The sequence below is a fragment of the Amblyraja radiata genome, chromosome 23 (genome assembly GCF_010909765.2).
Source record: "Amblyraja radiata isolate CabotCenter1 chromosome 23, sAmbRad1.1.pri, whole genome shotgun sequence".
NCBI classification, from domain to species: Eukaryota; Metazoa; Chordata; class Chondrichthyes; order Rajiformes; family Rajidae; genus Amblyraja; species Amblyraja radiata.
This window is the reverse complement of record NC_045978.1, coordinates 2954088-2966602: the sequence shown is the minus strand read 5'-3', so window position 1 is coordinate 2966602 and position 12515 is coordinate 2954088.

Genomic DNA, 12515 nt, shown 5'->3' with positions numbered 1-12515 from the left:
TAGCGAGTACAAACCGAGTCTATCCAGTCTTTCTTCATATGAAAGTCCTGACATCCCAGGAATCAGTCTGGTGAACCTTCTCTGTACTCCCTCTATGGCCATCCTGATGAAGCTTGTTTAGGGTCAATGGATCAGGTGCCACCTGTAGGCAGTGTAATCCTTACAGCCGATATTAGGGTTGTGCCATAAAATTAACAAGTTTTGTTACATTTTGTTTCAAACAACTCTTTTCCATCATCCATGAGAGATGCAACACTTTTTGCTTCATCCCTTACCACCATCTAGGGTTCCAAACAATCATTCCAAAAGAAGCAACAGTCCACATGCATTTCATCCAACCTTGTGAATTACATTCAGAGCTACCAGTGTGGTTTCCTCTACACTTTCCGGAAGTGGCGGCGCTGTTGAACGGCTGCGGCTCGCCTGCAGTCCGTCTGTCTTTACTTTTGTTTTTGTTTTTTCTGTCTTGTTTTTAGTCAAATTTTAGTTATTAGGCTGTGTTATGTGGGGGGGGGCTGAAACATGGTTTTCTGTCTCTCCCTTCGGGGGAATGCGACTCTTCTTGTCGTATACCCCCTTCTCTGCCTCCGCCTGCGCTGAGGCCTAATGGCGGAACTGGCGGCCTCCAACTGCGACCGACCTCGAGGCTCCGGAAACAGAGCCAGCCAGGAATCACCAGCGCGAGGCTGGCCGTCTTCGAGCTGCGGCGGCGGCGTTCTGGCGTTCCAGTGGCAGCGGCACGACTCGGGGCTGAGACGGCGCTCCGGTGAGGGCGGCCCGGCTCGGGGCTGAGACGGCGCTCCGGTGGCTGAGGCGGCGTTCCGGCGGCGACCTGAATGTGGGGCTCGGCCGCGGGCCAGTGGACGACATCGTCAGGAGCTCGCAGGTCACAGGCTGGTGCCTGTTTTCCGGAGCTCCCGCGGCAACAGCTGCATCCGCTGGGCTGGAGGGCGGCAGCTTCGACCACCCCGGGCCGCGGAGCTTGAACCGGCCTGTTCGCGGAGCTCGGTTGAGCCGCGGGACTGACTACCATCGCCCGGTGGGGTATCGCCTCAGCGCAGAGGGAGAATGAGGAAGGAAGAGACAGTAACTTTAAGATTTTGCCTCCATCACAGTGAGAAGGTGCCTGGTGAACTCACTGTGGTGGATGTTAATTTGTGTTTATTGTGTGTTTTGTTGTTTATTATTATATGTATGGCTGCAGGCAACGACGTTTCGTTCAGACCGAAAGGTCTGAATGACAAATAAAGGATCTAATCTAATTTAATCAATGGAGAAACCAAATAGAAATCGGTTGATGTAAGCATGTAAGAATTTAATTGTCCTATCTGGGACACATGACAATAAAACTCTCTTGACTTGACTCTTGATGCTGCTAAGACAGCAAAGACAACCCTAGTTGCCTTTAATTATAACTCTTCCTGAATATCACCAAACCTGTTAACAATTGTCTTCAATCCACCATGGAACTGACAGCAACTTCAGTGCCTATAAAGTTTAAGGAAAATCATCATGTAGTTTTGAAGCTTTCCCCAACCCGTTGAAGGAAAGACATTTAAATTAGTTAACAAAATTAGATAATTATGAATCAATTTTGCAATGTTGCCTTGAAAATGTTACATTTTATTTCATGGGAACTTTGTAGGTTTTAATGGGATAGTATGAATACCATTTTGGGGAAAAAATCCCCGTAAAACCAAATTTTATGGTTATGGGGTGTCAGAGGTTATGGGGAGAAGGCAGGAGAATGGGGTTAGGAAGAAAAGATAGATCAGCCATAATTGAATGACGGAGTAGACTTGATGGGCCAAATGGCCTAATTCTGCTCCTATCACTTATGATTTTATGAATTTCTTCACGTTATTTTAAAATACATTTTAAGCAAAATTCAAAAATAAAGTAATTACTGTGGTATTTGAGTTTCGATGCTAGGCTCGATGTTCTTTTGACATTTGGCTGTAGTCGTCAGGGATCTTGCTGGGACCAGCAACAGATGACTGAGTAAGAGGTTGTAGTAGACCGGGATATGAAGGGGAGAAGAGTGCACTTGTCGGACCCTTTGTGACCGACCTCCCGAAGAAGATCCCGGGAACATATTGTGGTCCCTCGGTCTGAGGTTGATCTGGTTCCCAGAGAAGATCCAAAGAGTAAACCATGGCAATCTTTAATTGATTCATCAGACGGTAGTGACAAAGATCTACAATGAGCACAAATGTTGCTCACTGCTTCTCGGGCTCCACTCAAAGAACAAAGGGAAATTAGTGTAATTATACATTTTCTTATCAATAAAACACACCTTCTAAATCTGAGTGAAAGATCCTTATCCAAAGGGAAACAAGGATGCCAAACATCTCCAATCTCATCTAACACATCTACCTGAATGCCACGTGGCATTCAGGTCTCTTATTTGAACTCAAAAGGTAAGATATAGGGAAAAAAATAAACTTAAAGTTAATAGAAAACAAAGAATAATTAATTTTCAGAGATTGCAGTCACATTCAATTGCATCCTATTTCATCTGACATGGACCATTTCATCAAAAGGGACATATATATGAATATATAAATATAGCCTGGGACTGGATGTCTAGTATCCCGATAGGCTTTGGGAGAAATGACACAGGCATAGTGAAATCCTGAACACAGTAGTAGCTGCCAGTTTATTGGCAGCTTAGCCTTGAAAATAGCACTGTGCTCTCTAGTCAGATAAGGAACAGAACTTGGATGATTGACAACTCGAAAGAACATGAAGATCTTCCAGTGTGAAGAGGAACAGAACTTCCTATAGTACTTTTTAGAGAGCTTTTTCACCTCTACCTATTTTAGGTGAGCCTGGCTTGATTACATTTATTCATGTTAATTTTTTGTGTCTTGCTGACATTGAAAAAGGGTGCAAGATTCTTTAGACTCATCATTTAGCAGTTAAATAACTATTAACTGGATTCCTGCTTAATTAATGTTTCTATACTTAGCTGACGATTCAATTTCAATAGGTTTGTTTTTATCTGTATTCTGGGTCAAGGGATCAACCATGGATATATGAACACTCAAATTGTGAGCCTTCTCGAACCGCTTCTCACATTGGTCACAAGCAAATTCAAGTTCAGCTTCTGCTTGGTCATGTGGTATTTCAAGGATGTTCTTTGCCTGCACTGGAAACCACAAACTTCACACTGCAAAGGTTTTGCTCCAGTATGGCGCATTTGTTGATCTGACAGTTGTTTCCGGTGTTTGAAAGTCTGTCCACATTCATCACAAATGTAGTTTCTTTTCACAAATCGAGTCATTCTTTCTCCCAAGTTGTCCATCACAGGGCTCGGAATTACCTGGGTTCCAATGGCCACCCAAAGTGCCGCCGAGCAACCTAAATGCCGAGTCATTTAGCCCGGCTTGGCACTGCAGATACTGGTTTATACCGAAGACAGACACAAAAAACTGGAGTAACTCAGTAACTGGAGTACTGGGGTCAGGCAGCATCTCTAGAGAAAAGGAATGCGACGTTCTGAAGGAGGGTCTCGACCCGAAACGTTGCCTATTTCCTTCGCGCCATAGATGCTGCCTCTCCAGTATTTTTGTCTAACCCCATTAATCCCATACTGATCCCTCCATCCATCCTGCACAGATTCCCCCCATTCAACGCCACTGGCATCCCCCGCGCTCTCCCCTCACAATTTAACCTACTCCAACCAACATGCACTAATTCCCCTGCCTCAATCCATCCATTCCGCACCAAATGCCGTTAAGGCCGCACCGAGCGATGTAAGGCCCTGCTCCGGGTCTTGATGTTGGAGCCCCCGGCGGGTGATGGTAAGTCCCGCGGCCGTTAAAGCTGCGCCGGGCGATGTAAGGCCCTCCTCCGGGTCGTTTTCAACCCCGCAATTCGGGCGGGAGAAGTTGCCGTTGCGGGAGCTCCGAAAAGCGGTCTCCCACCAGGGACCCGCGAGCTCCCGATGTCACCATTCACAGGGCCTGCAGCCGGAGCTTCCGAAGCACTGAAGTTGGGTCGCAGCCGCGCGCCGTCACAGCCAGCCAGCTCCACGATGGTGAGTCCGCAGGCTCCACGACTGGAGCCCCCAGGTCATTCCGGTTGGAGGCCGCTCCACGGTGCTAGGCCCCAACGACAACGGAGACCCGACAGGGAAAAGGTCGGGTCCCCCGTACGGAAGAGATTTGAAAGTATCCCCGCCCCCCACATATACACAGCTAAAAACAATATATAAACTACAACCAAACTGTACACTCAACAGGACAAAAAATTTAAAAAAGATAGTATAAATGTTTTTTTTTTTAAATTCATCAGCTGTTACTGGTAGAGTTTGACAGGAATCAGTATTGGCCTCTCAGTTGTTTACAATTCATATTAATAATTTGGATGAAACAATTGATCGAGAGTCAAGAGTGTTTAATTGTCAAGTGGACCAGAAGCAGAACAATAAAATTCTTACTTGCTGCAGCTTGAGAGAGTCACATTAATACAACACAACAAATAAATATACAATAAAGAATAATATCAATTATTAGTTTTATTTGGTAACCAAAAAATCTGTAGTGCAATCTGCACAAAGTCCATAGCAGTTTGGTGCTAAGCTATGGTGTGGTTAAGGCTGTGCAGTGGCTAATGAATGATAGGAAGAAACTGGAGGTAATGGCTTTCAGGCTCAAGGGTCAAGAGAGTCAAGAGTATTTTATTGTCATATGTCCCAGATAGAACAATGAAATTCTTATTCGCACAACAGAATATGTAATCATAATAAATAATATTACAAAAACTCAGAAAAAAAGAACAAACAATAACAGTGTAATAATAATAATAATAATAATAATAGTCTATTGTAGTTCATAGCTTATGAGGTTGTAGTGTTTAATAGCCTGATGGCTGTAGGGAAGAAGCTGTTCCTGAACCTGGAAGTTACAGTTCTCAGGCTCCTGTACTTTCTTCCTGATGGCAGTGGTGAGATGAGTGTGTGGCCAGGATGTTGTGGGTCTTTGATGATGTTGGCTGCCTTTTTGAGGCAGCGTCTACAATAGATCCCTTCGATGGTACCTTCCTCCCAATGGTAGCAGTGGGATGAGAGCATAGCCAAGGTAGTGTGGGTCTCTGATGATGATAGCTGTTTTCTTGAGGATAACCATCCTCTGATGGCACATCATCACAATGGACGAGAGTGCTGCCAGTCAGTAAATGTTGAGGCATGTCACCTCACTCTTGGGCACCTGTATTAAGGATGCCCCTTTAAAGCAGATGGGGACCTTGGTAATAGTGAGCCAGTTGGTCTGCACAGGTTTTAAGAACATGGCCAGGAACACCACCCAGGTCAAACATAAATAGAACACAGAGGATGAAAACAAAGGCGTGCTGTATGATATGATTTGGACTGACAGGAATGATGCATTGTAATGTTCTAAAGGTAGTTACAAATCAGCGCTATTAATGATGAAGATATTAAGTATGTTTAAATTGCACACCAGAACTTTTTCACACAAGAGAGTTGTGAGTGTGGAATTATCTGCCTCAGAGGGCAGTGGAGGCCGGTTCTCTGGATACTTTCAAGAGAGAGCTAGATAGGGCTTCTAAAGATAGCAGAGTCAGGGGATATGGGGAGAAGGCAGGAACGGGGTACGGATTTGGGATGATCAGCCATGATCACATTGAATGGCTCGAAGGGTCGAAGGGCCTACTCCTGCACCTCTGTCTATTGTCTAAAATGAGCCATTTTTAAATGGTTTTAATTAAAAATATATATCACTGCTTTTATATTGTTTATTGTACATATTTTGCTAGATATAAGAGACACCACACGATGGCAGCATTTTACCTTTTATTGGCAAATATCAGTGGATAATTGAAAATGTTCTGTCACATAATACAATACAATTCAATACAATTCAATTCAATAAGACTTGTTTTTCTATCAATTGCTTTGAGAAGCCCTTATTTTTCAGAATTAAATTATGATGCAAATTCAAAATGCTTTAAAGCATGGATTATTTCATATTTGTCATTGAATTATATTAGTTTAAGAATAAGAAGTAAGCCATTTAGAACGGAGACGAGGAAACACTTTTTCTCACCGAGAGTGGTGAGTCTGTGGAATTTTCTGCCTCAGAGGGCGGTGGAGGCAGGTACCCTGGATGCTTTCAAGAGAGAGCTAGATAGGGCTCTTAAAAATAGTGGTCAGGGGATATGGGGAGAAGGCAGGAACGGGGTACTGATTGGTGATGATCAGCCATGATCACATTGAATGGCGGTGCTGGCTCGAAGGGCCGAATGGCCTACTCCTGCACCTATTGTCTATTGTCTAAAACATAACACTGGAAAAATAAGTTACAATGCGCTGGAATAACTCAACGGTCAGGCAGCATCTCTGGAGAACATGGATAGATGACAGTTCGGGTTCGGACCTGAAACATCATCAATTCATGTCCTCCAGAGATGTAGCCTTATTTTTTCATTTATATATATTTTTTTTAATTTGTGAATATGTGGGACATTTATAATCATGTTAGCCTATTGGCAGCTTCAGCAACTAAATTTGCTTGGATGTGTGGCTTAACCAACTGTCGAGATTTTCATTCCTTGCCGTCAACCTGGAACTAATTACTTCCAAAGTTCTCTCCAAGTTAACCACTCTAGGTGAGAGTGGATTTACCAGGCAGCAGCTGTGGAAATTTCAGGCCTCTGTATGTAAAAACAATCAAGCCAATTCCACTTCATTGAACAACTAAAATATGAACAATTAATCGTGTGAATGTTTATAAAGTGATTTCAGTTGCTGTCCAAATTCTAATTCTTCTCTACATTTAATAAACCTGGAATTGGAATGCTGAAATTGCACAAAAATATTAGCAACACAATAGAAGTATTATTTTTTACATCAACACTGAGTCTTTAGTTTAGTTTAGAGATACAGCATGGAGACAGGCCTTTCAGTCCACAGAGTCCAGTCTGACCATCAATCAGTGAGGAAAGATTAGGTGGGATTATTGAATTGAATTGAAAGATACAGCATAGAAACAGCCCTTTGGCCCACCGAGACCCATCAATCACCCGTTCACACTAGTTCCATATTATCTCACTTTTTCATCCATACCTGACCTACCTGGGGCAATTCACAGAGGGCAATTACAGTAACCTACAAACATGCACGACTTTGGAATGTGGGAGAAAACCGGAGCACCCGGAAAAAATCCACGTGGTCACAGGAAGAACGTGCAAACTCCACACAGACAACAATCGAGGTAAGGATCTAACCCATGTCTCTGGAGCTGTGAGGCAGTAGCTCAGCCAGTCATGTCACTGTGCTGCCCTCTATGGCAGAAAATGTCCAAATAATTTCATACTCTCTTTGATGACATATTTCTTCATCTTAAGCCTAAATGGGCAACCCTAATTTGAAATAGTGGACTGAATTGCCTCAGCAAAGGAAAATGTCATCTATTCTCTTAAGATCTTTAAATTTTGTACATTTCAATGAAATCTCATTCTTCTAAACTCTACAGGGCACAGTGCTAGTCCAGTTTCTATATGCAAGTACCTCCTGCTCACTATATACCATGCAATTTTACCAAATTCTTGCATAATTCTTCTTTACTCGCATATTCAAATCCTCTCAGTAGAGACTAACAGACAATTTCTCTTCTTGATCACCTGCTGGAATGTGGCACTGTATGTACAAGAACACCTGGAGCTCTTTTAACATCAACACCATCTAACCTATTGCCATTTAATTAATACTTCTCTTTTCTGTTATCAGCAGTACAGTTCCTCCGATGACGCACAGGTTTGTAGGCTAATTGACTTGGTAAAATTGTAAATTGTCCCAAGTGTGTGTAGGATAGTGTTAGTGTGCGGGGATCGCTTGTCGGCACGGACTCGATGAGCCTGTTTCCGCGTTGCAGCTCTAAACGAAACTAAACAAAGGTGGAAATATGATATTTAGTCCGCTCACCTAAATTATTGATGAAGATTGTGCAAATCCTGGGGCCAATCACCAATCCCCAAGGTACTCCACCAGTCACAGCTGCCAAATTGAGTATGGTCCACTCATACCCGCTCTTTATCTAATTGCCAATTCTCAAGTAATGTTCAGTATATTAACCCCAGTTTCTTGTACTCTTGCTAATTAACCTCCTGTGTAGGATATTATCAAATACTTCCTAAAAATCCAAAAATAACACAGATGCTAGTTCTCCTTATCTACTTCACAAGTCATATCCTCAAAGAATTCCCAAAGATTAGACAGCATGATTTTCCTTTCATAAATCTAGATTGACTTTGCTGAATCCTATTAATTTTTTTAATGTGTTTTGTTGTTGCACCCTTCATTTTAGATTCCAACATTTTCCCTAAAGCTGAAATGAGGATCAGTAGTTTCCTGTTTTTTTTCTCTCTTATTTCTTGTTTCGAACTAAGCTTATTTTATCCTAGCATTGCAACATTTAATGATAACTCCAATGAAGTGCTTCTGCATTCATGGAAAATGCATATATTTGGGGTCTTTAACTGTTTTGGTTGATGGGGATATCAGCTCCATCTTGGTGGTGGGTCCATCAATAAAGACCAGTTAATCATGAAAAGTGAATTGGATTCTAAACAATTACAATATAAAATAAGCTATAAATATGTCCCCAGGAAATCAGTAGGAAGGGAGTGTCTAATAACTGAACAGAAATTAACCGATAAATAACAATCTTTTGAGACTTTTTATGAGACGACAAAGGAAGTTATTCAAGCAAAACAAAAATTGTATATGTCATCAGGTTCCACTGATATGAGACTTGTGTCTCTAAGAAAAACCCCTAGAGTGTGCAGCAGACATTCTGTACTTTCTGCTGCTGTTTGCGTGGTTCGTGGCTGGAGGAAACCGCACCTCAGCCTAAATTAACCTGCTTTAATGGAAAAACCCATTGAGTCACTCGTGAGAAGCTGGTTTGAATTGCTATCAGTAAACTTAGGAACTGATGCATCTTTTTACAACCCAGAATGGCATGCTCAATATTCCAGTAAAACTAGAATTGAATATTTTCATTGTAACCCCACTTTTAAATGATGAAATCAGTAAAGTGCAGCTTTTTGTCAGCACATCGGCCATGATCAGTCAAGACTATTGAGTATAGAAATTGGTAGGTTATGTTACAGTTGGACAAGACATAGGTGAAGCCACGTTTCAGTATTATGTTCAGTTTTGATCACTCTGTTATAGGAAAGATGTTAAGCAGGAAAGGGTGCAGGGAAGATTTAGGAGGATGTTGCCAGAACTCAAGGGGCTGCACTGTAGAGAGAGGTTGAGCAGGCTAGAACTTTATTCCTTGGTGCGCAGGAGTACGAGGAGTGTAAGAGCTGCATAAGATAATGAGAGGAATAGATAGGGTAAATTCACAGTATTTTTTACCCAGCGTATGGGAATCAAGAACCAGAGGACATAGGTTTAAGGAGAGGGGGAAAAGATTTAATAGGAACCTCAGGGGCAACTTTTTTACCCAAAGAGTGATAGGAATATGGAACGAGGAGGTACCAGAGGAGGTAGTTAAGGCAGGTACTATTACAATGTTAAAAAAAAAACATTTGGACAGGTATAGGATAGGTTTAGAGGAATATGGGCCAAATGCAGGCAGGTAAGACTAGTGTAGATTGGGCATGTTGGTTGGCGTGGGCAAGTTGGGCCAAAAGGCCTGGTTCCAGGCTATATGACTATTATCAGGGCAGAGGCAAGGAACTAGATTTCTCTCCATAATTAGCCCTACAAGATAATGGGGAGATCGGTACCTGTGATGGACCGAGCAGTGCCCACCACGCTTTATAACCTCCTTTATTCCAAGGCATTCGAGTTGCCAATCCAAGCTGTAATGCAAGCAGTCAATAGGCTCTCTACCGTACATCTGTAGAAGTTCAAGAGAGTATTCGTCGACATACCGAATTTCCTCAATCTTCTAAGGAAGGCAATCTTTATGATTGCATCAATATGCTGAACCCATGACAGATCTTCAGAGATACTCATACACAGGAACTTGAAGTTAACTTTCCACCGTCAACCCATTGTTGAAGACAGGGTCGTGGATCCTCAGCTTTCCCCTCCTTGGTCTTGCTGGCATTCAGAGCAAGATTGTTGTCTAATCAAATGTTTAAATAAAATGGTGAAACTTTAAGAACATAGCGTCTTGGTTCTTGGTTTCTTGGTCCTCCAAAATATTCCAAATGGAATTTAAACTGGAGGTGGATTATACAGCATGGAAACAGTTTCTTCAGCCTAATCCATGCTGACCAAGTTAGCATATTGGACGTCTCATTTGCCTTTGGTCCATATCCCCATAAATCCTTCCTACTTATGTAACTGTTCCACATATTCCTGTTATAAATTATGAATATAATAATTCAAAGGATTGATGATTATTCAGACCTGAAATATTGACAAAATTAAGAAAATATCTCCACTTTGGAAAACCAACTTCAATGCCAATATTATTCTTGATTTCTGATAAATTTGGCATAAAATCAAACTTAAGGAAATTTTAAAAGGGAAGCATTCTCTGCATTTTTTGATATGATTGTTTTAACAGTGCCAACATATTTCTGTCATTACCAGAATTAGGATCCTTATGAAACTCATGTCAACAGTGCGTGATCTGTTCCCAGCCAGGGTGTTTCTCTTTGGCTGCGTTTACTGCATGGTTTAAATTTAGCTAAACTCTACACAACCTAATTTAAGTTTTCAAAATGTCCGGCTTACTAAATGACCCCTTGTAATTATGCCACATACCATTTTAAATATTTCTACTATTTTAATTTATTTCCAACGAAGATGCATGAATTGTGAAAAGTGTCATTGTGTTAATAGCATTAGCGCTCCAATGCAAAAAAAGCTTCCTCACCTATTTGGGACTTGTTACAAATTGCACGAGCAACAATTGCATGAAGAGGCCATAAATAACATATCCATGTGTTGAGACCATTTTTAGGAACCTAACAAAGGTACATACCACATACAGTATTTTGTTCGTGTATGCGTGTACGTATGCCAAAAAGGTTAAGAACCACTGATCTAGTCCCTGTCGACCAGCGATCACCCTGTACACTTGTTCTACCCTACACAATAGGGACAATTTACAGAAGCCAATTAACCTACAAACCTGTCTGTCTTTGGAGCGTGGGAGGAAACCAGAACACCCAGAGAAAACCAATGTGGTCACAGGGAGAATGTGTATACTCCATACAGACAGAACCTGTTGTCAGGATTAAACCCATGTCTCTGGCACTGAGAGGCAGCAACTCTAACGCTGTGCCACACTATTCCTCCAGATTATGGCAGGCAATACAGGTACCAAAGGGTGTGGTCAGCATGCATAAATTCAAGCTAAATGGCCTCCATGGTTTAGTTTTGTGGCCCTGACTCCTAATTTAACATCTGCAAATTGGTCTATGCATTGCAAGATTTCAATACTGTTCCAATATTCAAATAACTGTGGATTCTCTTTATTCAGTGGATAATACAAGCACATTAAAAGGACAGACCACAAGAAGGAGAAAGATGTGTTTCTAGTGCAATGATTTAGCAGTCCTGTTGCAGTGGATGTTGTTATTTGTTAGCAGTTATCTTCTGTATAGATGGGGGTCACAATTCTGCAATAGAAAAGAAATAACACAGAAAAAGTGCAAAGAAAACTCCCAGGAATATTTTCTTTTGTCCCTGAGAAAGAATGTGAATTTCATTTTAACCATTTTATATTTTTTATGGAATCTAACCAAATTCCATGACTGTGGAATGACGATTTAATAACCAGAATGAATCTTGTATGCATCGAGGATGATTTATGCTTGGCTCCTCCTGATTTTAACAGGATGTGGGAGGGTTGCCAAAGCATATGTTGCTGTTAAGGATAATTAATTTTGAAAAGGAATGCAGTGATTTGTCAACTAAGGACCTCGAAACCTCTGTTAAAAATATAAACAATAAAATCTGTCAGGTAAAATAGACATTGATCAACTAAAGCAAAATTTCCAAATTTGTTACATTCAGGTGAAAATTTGGGGTTATGAAAAGTGTTATTCAGCTTGATAGATAGTGCGGCACAATGGTTAAATCACAAAGATTGTCAAATTATTTTTCAGCTTCCATTCTAATTTAAGTGCATGCTTCTAACCTTATTATGTATTTTGAAAAATATTTCAATCTTAGCTATAAAGTGCCTGTAAACTTTCATTAGTTTAATATGTGAGAGGAGGAATTTAACTCATTTCCAAAGCGAAGAAAACAATTGTCAAATATTCATCTTAGTAAGAAAGATGATACACAAAATTGCATGAATAAAAGCTCCATAATTTATCCCATGTAATGGGCCTGTCCCACTTAAGGGATTTTTTTTCGGCGACTGCCGGAAACTATCATAGTCGTAGTAGGTCGCCGAACAATCGGCGACTGGACGCGCCTATGACAATGCCTAGGACAATGTCTAGAACAACCTACAATCTAGTCGACGTCAAGCTACGGAGAGCTACCGACAACCGGCGACCCATTAGGA